The sequence below is a fragment of the Chenopodium quinoa genome, unplaced genomic scaffold (genome assembly GCF_001683475.1).
Source record: "Chenopodium quinoa cultivar QQ74 unplaced genomic scaffold, ASM168347v1, whole genome shotgun sequence".
In the NCBI taxonomy this organism is placed as follows: domain Eukaryota; kingdom Viridiplantae; phylum Streptophyta; class Magnoliopsida; order Caryophyllales; family Amaranthaceae; genus Chenopodium; species Chenopodium quinoa.
The window spans coordinates 359,096-369,581 of record NW_018744362.1 but is presented as its reverse complement, the minus strand read 5'-3'; positions in this window follow the sequence as shown (position 1 = coordinate 369,581).

Here is a 10,486-nt window from a genome sequence, read left to right as displayed (position 1 = left end):
TCAAGGTTGAACATGCGACAATGTTTTCAAGGTCCAACAAAACAAGAGTCCTCAACATTCCAACAAAATCAAGACTTCTAAAGTCCCCAATCATAGATTAATATATATATGCTCAATTCTCCATCCCAAAATAAATAACTTTAATCATAAGAAATGATAAGTCACTAACTTTACAATGTCAAACTCCAATTGATTCAATTTGAGTATATATATCATTTAGCTCATATAATGACCTCCATCATTACTCATCTCTATACAATTCTATCATCATCTCCCATGGGCTCTTGTTCAATCCTTTCCTCAACACAACTTGCGCTTTTATATATATATATATATATATATATATATATATATATATATATATATATATATATATATATATATATATATATATATCAAAGTAGATAGCATCCCAAATGCTCTCACATACCAGCTCTTTAATTATTAGTATCAATCTCTTAATTCTCATACCTTTATGTCTTAATACACAAGTGCAAAAAACCCAAGTACTCATTTTTAATAACTAGACAAAGTGTCACAACAACAAAGTATCTCAGAACACAATACTCACACCCATGTGATGATGTGCATCCCGAAATTTCTTTGAAAATACATCTCAAATAAGACCATTGAAACGAACCACCAAACACTAATATTAGCTTATTTGATTAGTCAATCAGCTAAAGTTGGTCAAATAAGCTAATTTACCCCCAATAAGCTATTTACCAAACATGTCCATAATCAATTACTCTAGCCTACTACTCCAAATCCCACCAAGGTATTGTAATTTTTAATTCTTTGCACTAATTTAACATTAAAAACCCTAGATTACAACTAATTAAGCAATAAACTCACATGCTAAACCAAAATGCATGAAATGATACTTGTATTGTTTCTAGGGTTTACCCTTGTCAATATTGGCACTAAACTTCTGTAAAACTCTATTTAGTGCACTAATACTACTTACACTAGGCTAAGTTCAGTATTATGGCTAATATATTAACTCTAATATGAGATATTATTAACATACCTTCTAATTAGTTCCTTTCTTCCTATTTCATTGTATGTTTCTTACAAGTTGTTTATGTAGAAATTTATAGGTACTATATACGGAATAACATGAATCATATTCATAAGCACCTAATTTAATTCGAAGATCCCATGCGTAACACACAAGACACATAATCATACCTTTGAAGCATGATCCCCTCGAAGCTATTCGACTGGCAAATTAGGGAGAGAATAGAGCCCCAAGCATTGATCCTCTACTTAGTCAATGGGATTTGAACGAGTCGTTCGCCAATACTAGATTGGTCGAGTGAAAGAGGAAAACCGCGATCACCACCTTTAATGGACTAAAGCGACCACCACGAACCACCACACAGGCGCCAAAGGAGGAGAAAGCCGTGAGAGAGAGGGAGTGTGAGAGGGGTTAGGTTTTGTGTTTGCTAGTTAGGGTTTGATCATACTGATCACTGAATGTTTGTTTTTTCTCCAATACCCTAGGCACCTATTCTATATATAATCCTACTATAATTAGAATAAGTCACGAAGCCCATAACCCTCCATACTAACCCATATGGCCGGCCATACTAGAGGATGAGGCCCATCATGGGCCTCATCCTCTCGTGCTCGATCTAGGCCCTTTGTGTGACTTTATAGGATCCGTCAAATTAGGCTTTGATAAGTGACATTTATGTCACTTTTAGGGGTCTTTTTAGTGTTTTTTTTTTCTAGTTATTTTCTGAATAATTTCTCTCTTTTTAATTTTTATTTTACTTATTTTCTTATTCTCGTCTTTTCTCTTTTAATTTGTGTGTATTTTGGTAATTTGTAGTGATTTTTAGTTTATTTTCGTAATTTATTTATGTTTCTTATTCTCTAATGTTTTAGGTCTTGGTTCTAGTTAATAATACTCTTTTCGTTTTCCTCTTATTTAATTTTATTTTCAAGTTTGTTTTCTTTATTTTATTTACTTTCATTTGATTGTATTATTTCTTTTAGTTTTAATATTTTATTTTACTTTAATTTTATCTTTATTCATTTTTATTTTGTTCTCGATCCTACCCCGTGTTTGTTTTTGGCTGAAGGTGTTCGGGTTGATGCTCGATTTTCAAGTTTAAATCGGGTTCAAGGTCCAAGGTTCGAGGCACAAAATTTTGAGCCAAGCAAACTGTGCTGTGCTACCTCTTTGCTAGCCCCTTATCCTACACTCCACCTCACCTTACCCTACACCACAACTCAACCAAAACACAATCCCCTGCTTCCCCAATCACTAACAACAATCTGCAGCAACAACAACCACCATCTTCCCCTGCTCCCACCTCCAACCACTTGCGAGCACAACCATGCCTCCAGCCAAACTTCACGCAAACACCCCCATAACAGAGCAGCCCATTTCGCCACCATTTGCCACCACACACAGCGTGGCAGCCTCCAACAACCAATACACCACCACACAACGCCACCACCATCAGCAATTTCCCAATCTCAACCCCAACAATTGCTGCAGCCCGCAACTTAACAATACCAAAATCACTCCACAACAGCCCGCATCACCGCCAGCAGCAATCCCCAAGCATTCCAGCACCGCAGCCGCAAAATAGCAACCAATAGAAACAAACCGCAACCCAGGCCGCCGCTGGCGCGGTTGCTACTGCCGCGGGCGCTGACAGCCCTTCCAACCTTGTCCAATTTTTGGTAGATGCCTAGCCGCGGCCGCTCCGTTTTATCGGGTCCAATTGTACGGAATTAATGAGTTTCAACGGTTGGGATTAATTCAATAAATCCAAGGGCCACGATTGACAACGATGAACGGTGATGATGGTGAATGATGAAAATCAGAGAGCAGAGCAGCCACTTGATTCGAAATGAAGAAGAAGGTGGAATGCATGGGTGGTGGGTCTGATTGTATTTTTGGGATTTTATTTTGTTTTTTTTTTTTTGAAAACGGGATTTTATTTTGTTTTTCTTCCTTTTTCCTTTTATTATTATTCCTTTTTCCTTCTTTGTTTATTTCTTTATTTTACCTCTTTATTTATTTTCTTTTATTTTCTTTATTTATTAGCTTGTAATATAAATACCCTTTAGGGTGTAATACTCTCTTGGCCTGGGATTTTCTATATAGTAACCTTTTAATTTCGCTTTTCTACGTTGTGCCCCAACATATATCACTTTCTACGGTGTAATCCCAATATACATTTTGTTTCCATACGATAACCTTGTTGTTATCCCGTCGTCAAAAATTCCGTTAGTGGACCCACTCTCAATTTATTAATATTTTTTAAGCGATTTGCGCATTGGAAAATGTTCCACTTAAGGTTTTGGGGCCTATTTTAGCCCTTCTGGGTCCAAATTAAACTCAGATTTCACAAAAAAAAAAGAAAAAAAAAAGAAAAAAAAAACTTAAATGCCTCGTTATAAGTATTAAAACGTGAACACGTAAATTGAGAGATTACTTAATACCCTAGTTTAGTTTAACCTCTTTTATTTTCTCTCTCTTAGGGTTAGATTAGGATTCTCTCTAGTATTAGGAGTAGTTTTAGAGAGAGAAAACTTGGATTTATTCATGGAGTTTTGAGAGATTAAAGAAGCAATTTGTGGATTTTTTCTTCTCATATATTCAATGAGTCTTCCTAACTTTCTATCCTCTTTAATGCTTTCCTTTATTTCTTGTTTTGATTAACTGTTTATTTATTAGAGTTGTTAATTAATTTAATAGTTTAATTTTAGCTTTAATTCTGGTTTTACCTTGCTTTTCATGTTCTTCTTTATCATGTTAGTTTATATTTTTTTCTAGGGAATTGGATGAAGATTATGTAGATGAATTGAATGATTTAATGTAATTCGTATGAAATTGCTACTTGATTATTGTGTATGGATGATGCTTATATGGATTAGAATCTTTCTAGCTAATTGATTCTATGCTCTTAATTGTGCTTTCAATCAATTGTGCGAAGTGAGTTGTTTGAGAGTCTAAATTCCTCCATAACTATGCTAGGTTAGTTGCACGAGAGTGAATAATCTTAGTAGGATAATTAGCATGCTTAATTGCACGAGAGTGAGTTGAGTGTCTTGATTGTTCCTAATTGAGGTCGTTTTCATCTAATTGCAATGTTGTTGTTGAATGCATTATTGTAATTGGATTCCACTTTCCCTAGTTTTAGATGTTCCTCTCTCTATATCTCGATCATCCTAGTAGTTTAATTAATATAAATTGATACACTTAGTCTTCGTGGTTCGACCCTTGCCACTAACTAGTTTAGTGAAAGTTTAGGTATTATAAATTTCTAATTTGGTTAGGGTTAGTAAAACCAACGACCTACATTAACCCGTGATCAACTACTATATAGAAAAACCCAAAAAACTTTAATTAACCCTAGACTAGTGGAGTTTAGCCTCTTATATTTTCTCTCTCTTAGGGGTAGATTAGGATTCTCTCTCTAGTTTAAAAATAGTTTTAGAGAGAGAAAGCTTGGATTTTTCACAGAGTTTTGAGAGGTTGAAGAAGCAATTTGTAGATTTTTCTTCTCATATATTCAACGAGTCTTTCTAACTTTCTCTCTTCTTTATTGCTTTCCTTTAATTCTTGTTTTTTGTTTATTCTTTGTTCTTCTTTATCATGTTAGCTTAGATTTTATTCTAGGAAATTGGATGAAGATTATGTTAATGAATTGAATGATTGATTTTGATTTGTATGCAATTGATTCTTGATTTTTGTGTATGGATGATGCTTATATGGATTAGAATCTTTCTAGCTGATTAATTCTATGTTCTTAATTGTGCTTTCAATCAATTGTGCGAAAGTGATTTGTTTGAGAGTCTAAATTCTTCCATACCTATGCTAGGCTAATTGTAAGAGAGTGAATTAGTTTAGTAGGATAATTAGCATGCTTAAATGCGCGAGAGTGAGTTTAGTGTGTTGATTGTTCCTAATAGAGGTCATTTTCATCTAATTGCAATGTTGTTGAATTCATTGATTTAATTGGATTCCACATTCCCTAGTTTTCGTTGTTTGCTCTAAGTAGTGTTGTAGATGTTTCTCTCTCTATATCTCGACCATCTTTGTAGTAATTAGCATAGATTAATACACTTAGTCTTCGTGGTTCAACCCTATACTTTCCACTAACTAGATTGGTGTAAGTTTAGGTACTATAAATTTTTAATTGATTAGGGTAGTAGACCAATGACATACCTTACCCTCGATCAGACTTTGGCCTATTTACCAGTCCAAAGATTGTTAGTACATCTAGCTATGATATAACGACGACCCAAATGCACGAGCTTAATTATCTCCATGATTTAATCTATTTATATATCTAGTAATTGCACATGACGAAGACATAAATCCTTTAATCTCCCACTTGTCTGAGACAAGTGTGCAATATTCAAATTCCTTAAGTCAATGTGTGTAGATTTGATAATATGATTGCATCACATGTCAAGATCATATTTATCTACAAATCGTTTCTTGAAATATAAGTTCGAATTACAAAACCAAATGATTACTGATTAATACATTTGTACGCGGCCACGTATTTTCTGAATTCTCCCTCTTCAAGCGGCCATGACACATTCCCTAATTTATTAGGTAGACTCAATCCACGCAACAAGGTTCCCACTTAACTTTTGAAGTAACCAGGAAACATCTTTTATAATCTCCAGTTACGGGAAGACGTTTGAATGTACAATAGTTAAATTAATCATTGAACAGAATCAATGTTCCACTCATGTCAAAGGAATTCACTAATATATTCGGAAGCTCTATACTTGAACTTCAAAGTAGGTCAATAGCTCGATCATGCATTATTCATGCATATCCAAGTGATTGACCAAGCATCACTATGCCCCTATATCCCATGAAACTACACTATTTAATCAATCTTACATGCTAGTCCGTTTATTTGAAATCATTTATGTCCACTTTAATGTTTTTGAACTAGGAACTTAAATAATATATGAATTTCGTTCACCTGTGGGATTTCATTCAACAGGTCATCAACCTGATGAGCCCATCAATTCACAATTATTTAGGACATTTTATTTAATTGTCAAAACCATAATAAAATAAGAGAAATAAAATTTCTGTTTAAACATAATTCTGCAAGTATATGTATTCCTTATGTAATATGTTTTCTCAAACCATACACAACTTGAATAATATAACTTGATATAGTCCAAGACTTTAATATGGCTTTCATATCTTAGTCTATGGAAGGGGTTTAATGAGCGATATTCTCATTCATAATAAAACTTTGCAGAGCATGACATCTCGCTGGTCACTGATCTCATAAACTAAGTTATATCTCATATCTACTTGTTTGGATTTGTGATGTGACCCTGGATCCTTTGTTTTGGAAAAGGATCCTTTTGGTCACAGGATAATTTGATCCAAACTCCTCCTTAACTACTCTTAATGTAGCTAAATATACATATTCTGACATTGAGTATGCGACATTCTGCTTTGAACTTTTCAAACTTACTTTTCAACATCTAAATCATTTGGTTTGTTTGGAAATCTTACATTTATATAACATTTTGATAACTTGTTCACTTCTGCCACCATAAACTAGAAACATTCCTTTAGTCCTTCTCAAGTATTCAAGGATTTGTTCTTAGTAGCTTTCAATATGCTTATTTTGAATTTACTTGAAACCTGCTATACATGCACAAGTCATATGTAACATCTTTCTTTTTACATATCATGGCAAATATAATGTAACCTTTTGCAAAAGCATAAGGTACATTATCCATACGACTCAACTCTATTAGCTTTTGAAGGCATTGAGTTTCACTGAGCGTAATACCATGAAGCATGGGAAGACATCCTTTTTTAGAGTCTTGCTTCTTGAACTTGTTAAGAACCTTATCAACATAAGTTTCTTTAATTAGTCCAATCATTCTTCAAGAATCATTTCATGGATCTTGATTTCCAATATGCACTCAACATTTCCTAAGTCTTTCATATAGAAACAACTTATTAACCACAACTTGACTTACTCAAGCATTGATATGTCATTTCATATGAACTGTATGTCATCTACATATAAGACTAAGAAGACCAATTTCTCCCACTAAACTTCTTGTCTCTAGAAGATTACTTTTTGTTCTTTGAGGAAATCAAACTGTTTGATTGCCAAATCAAAACGAATGTATAACTCCCTAATGCTTACGTCAATCCATAAATGAATTTCCATGTTTGCCAAACTTTCCAGGAATTTCATATTTCAAAACCCTTAGGTTGTATCATATACATATCCTTCATCAAGAACATTTTAAGAAGGTGATTTTGATATCCAATGCTAAACTTCGTTATCAAATATCAGGAATCACTAGAAGAATTTGAATAGGCTTACACAACTAATAGGTTTGACCCCCATTTGTAAGAATATCATGGACTAACACATCTTTACAGACATGGAGTCCATTATGGATTTAACGGCTTTAAGCCATTTCCTAAGTAGACATTTACCAAAGCTTGCTTGTAGGCTATAGGTCCAACCATTCTACTAGGAAAATTTTAGAATGTACCTTTTCTCAGAATTTCAACAACTGTTTGTTTTGATCCCAAGTAACCTACGATAGGTATAAGCAACAATAATATTATTCTGTTCAACTCTTTGAAGCCTTTCATTCAAGTGGGATGATAGAAGCCTTGCTAGTTGAATTAGCTTGCTTCGACACATTATATATCAAATTAGGCGATTCCATGTGTCCTCGTCTGTGATGTAGTGTTATCCACATCCATTTGTTTCTCGTCCTCGAATCTCTTTGAGATGTAACTTTACTCCCACTTTTCTTTGTAGGAAGTGATTTCTTTCTATAAAGACACTCTCGCAAGCAACAAACACTTTGTTATCTACACGATTGTAGGGATAATACCTCTTTTTTTCCATGGGGAAAATCCACGAAGAACTATTTATCTTATTTAGGGTGCATTATGTCATATTTGTAAACATTTTACATAGATTTCATAACCCTTAATCCTATTTAGAAAAGACAGCTTTTGGAACATTTCCAATTCATAACTCTTATGACGTGTTTTCAACTGCTTTGGTTGAGTTTCTGTTTAGTATATTCGCAATTGTTTTTCTAATGTATATCCTCAACATGATATTTGTAAATCATTAAAGTTAATCTTGGATCGAACCATGGCAAGAAAAGTTTGATTCCTTCTTTCAACACAAATTTTAATTGTCGTGTTCCAAGAATGTAGATAAATTCAACAATTCCTTTTAGATGATCATTAATTGTGAGGTAAGTAATTTTCACAACAATCATATTGTGGTGTTAATTTGTTTATCTCAAACTGATTTTACATTTCATTGTGGAATTCTTGAACATTTCAATGATTCCAATTAAGCTTTACTTCATTAAGTAACTATGGACATATTTACTTAAATCGTTAGTAAAAGCAATGGAATAATTAAATCTCTTTTCTAAATCTTAAACTTATTAATCCACACATATCATATGTATGAGTTCCAAAAGTTCATTAGCTCCTTCACCTTTTCAACTAAAAGGCGACATGGTCATCTTACCTTATGAAGCATGATTTTTAATTCTCAAATGATTCACAATCATAATAAGAATAATAGTCCATCCAATTGTAATCTTTGGATGTGCAAATGTTTTATGTGACCTAACCTTACTTTGTTATAAGCAAGTTGGTTTTAAATCATCTAATTTTACTTTTTTGAGATACTTATATCAATGTTATAAGGCAAAATCAACTCGTATATAACAAATATGAAAATAATTTATACTTTGGTCATGGATCAACACTTGTCCAGGCCAAGTAAAACCATCAGTATCTTAACCGGAAACCGAAATATTGTCTCATCAAAATGGAAAATATTCTAAATCATCATAAAAATCTAAAATTAAACTATGAAGCTTTTTCTGGCCACTTGAACACTTCTAGTGCAACTTCAAGCTTCACTTTCATGTTAGCATCACATCTTTGTAGTTTCTGCACCAACATTAATAATGTTGAGCACTAGAACTTAGTATAGCATACCTAAGTGAAAGTTAAAATGTTTATAACATAATACTTGCGGTGGATGCTCCATTATCCTTGAGGAACTCAAGATATTTATGGCAATTACACTTCTAATGCCCCTTCTTCTTGCAGTAAAAGCATTCACTTTCAATTGCATCCTTGGCCTTTGGATTCGCCTTAGGCTTTTCAGGAGCCTTGGAAACTTTCTTGCCCTTGCCCTTAGCCTTTTGCCCCTTATTCTTGAACCCCTTTTCCCTTTTGAACCATAAGAACCTCTTTCTTAGGTTCCTTAGGGATTTGCTTCTCAGCACTAACCAACATAGCATGCAACTCATTCATACTCTTTGTAGCATTAGACATGTTAAAGTTCATGATAAATTGGTTAAACGTTTCTAGAAGTGAATGTAGAATGATGTAAGTTGCCATCTCATCACTGTATGGGTGCCCCAGTTTTTCCATATTTTGAATAAGGCCAATCATTTTGAAACATGATCATGAACTATGGTACTCTTCTCCATCTTACAATCCGGAATCTCTCGATGGAGCTCACACCTCTCAACTCTAGCTTGCTTCTTAAACAAAGCTTTGAGTTCTTGCATGATAGTGTATGCATCCTGGTCCTCAAAACGATTTTGAAGACTAGGCTCCATTGTAGCAATCATCAAGCAAGTGATAAGCACAACCTTGTCTAGTGCTTCCTTTCTCTAACGGACCTCTACCGCAGTAGCGTCTTCTACTAAAGGTCCTTGCAATGGGGTGTCAATGACATCCTCTCTACCTTTTGATTTCAGAACAAGCCTTAGCATCCTTTGCCAAGTGGAAAAGTTTTCTCCTGTCAACATATCCTTCTCATGGAATGGTCATAGATTGTAAATGTTGTTTTCATTGTTATGGCTACCCATCTATGTCAAAATAAGGAAAATTTTAATAATTATGTTTAATTGAAGGGAAATTCTACATGGTGGCCTCCTACTTTTAACTTTTCTATGTAGAAGATGATGTTTTTTTCAATTCTCTTAAGTGACATCCAAATGTTTTTAATTTACAATTAGTGTCCTAATTGTCTTTAAATGGGCTAACCAACTCCTGAATGGCTCATTTTTTGACTAAATGTAACTAAATGACTAACCTACCTCTGATCTAATTCATCCCCTCCCCTTTTTTCATTAATGCAAACTACATATCACTGTTCCTCGATATTCATCCAAAAAAATCCCAAAACCTTCCATCTTCATTCAACCTACATAAAATCACAACTGAAACTTAGTGATTTATATTTAGGGCTAAGAAAACGTAATTGATTGACGATTTATTCGCGAAATTGTTGAGCAATTGTTAGCGATTAAGGGTTTGGAAGAGTTTGATATTTGGTAAAATTAGGGTAGCAAAATTTAGGGTTTTTGGTTGGATTTGAAGAGGAATTCGCAAAATCGTGGACCTACTACCAGTTGCTAAGGGATATACAAACCTTAAGCAAGGTATGTC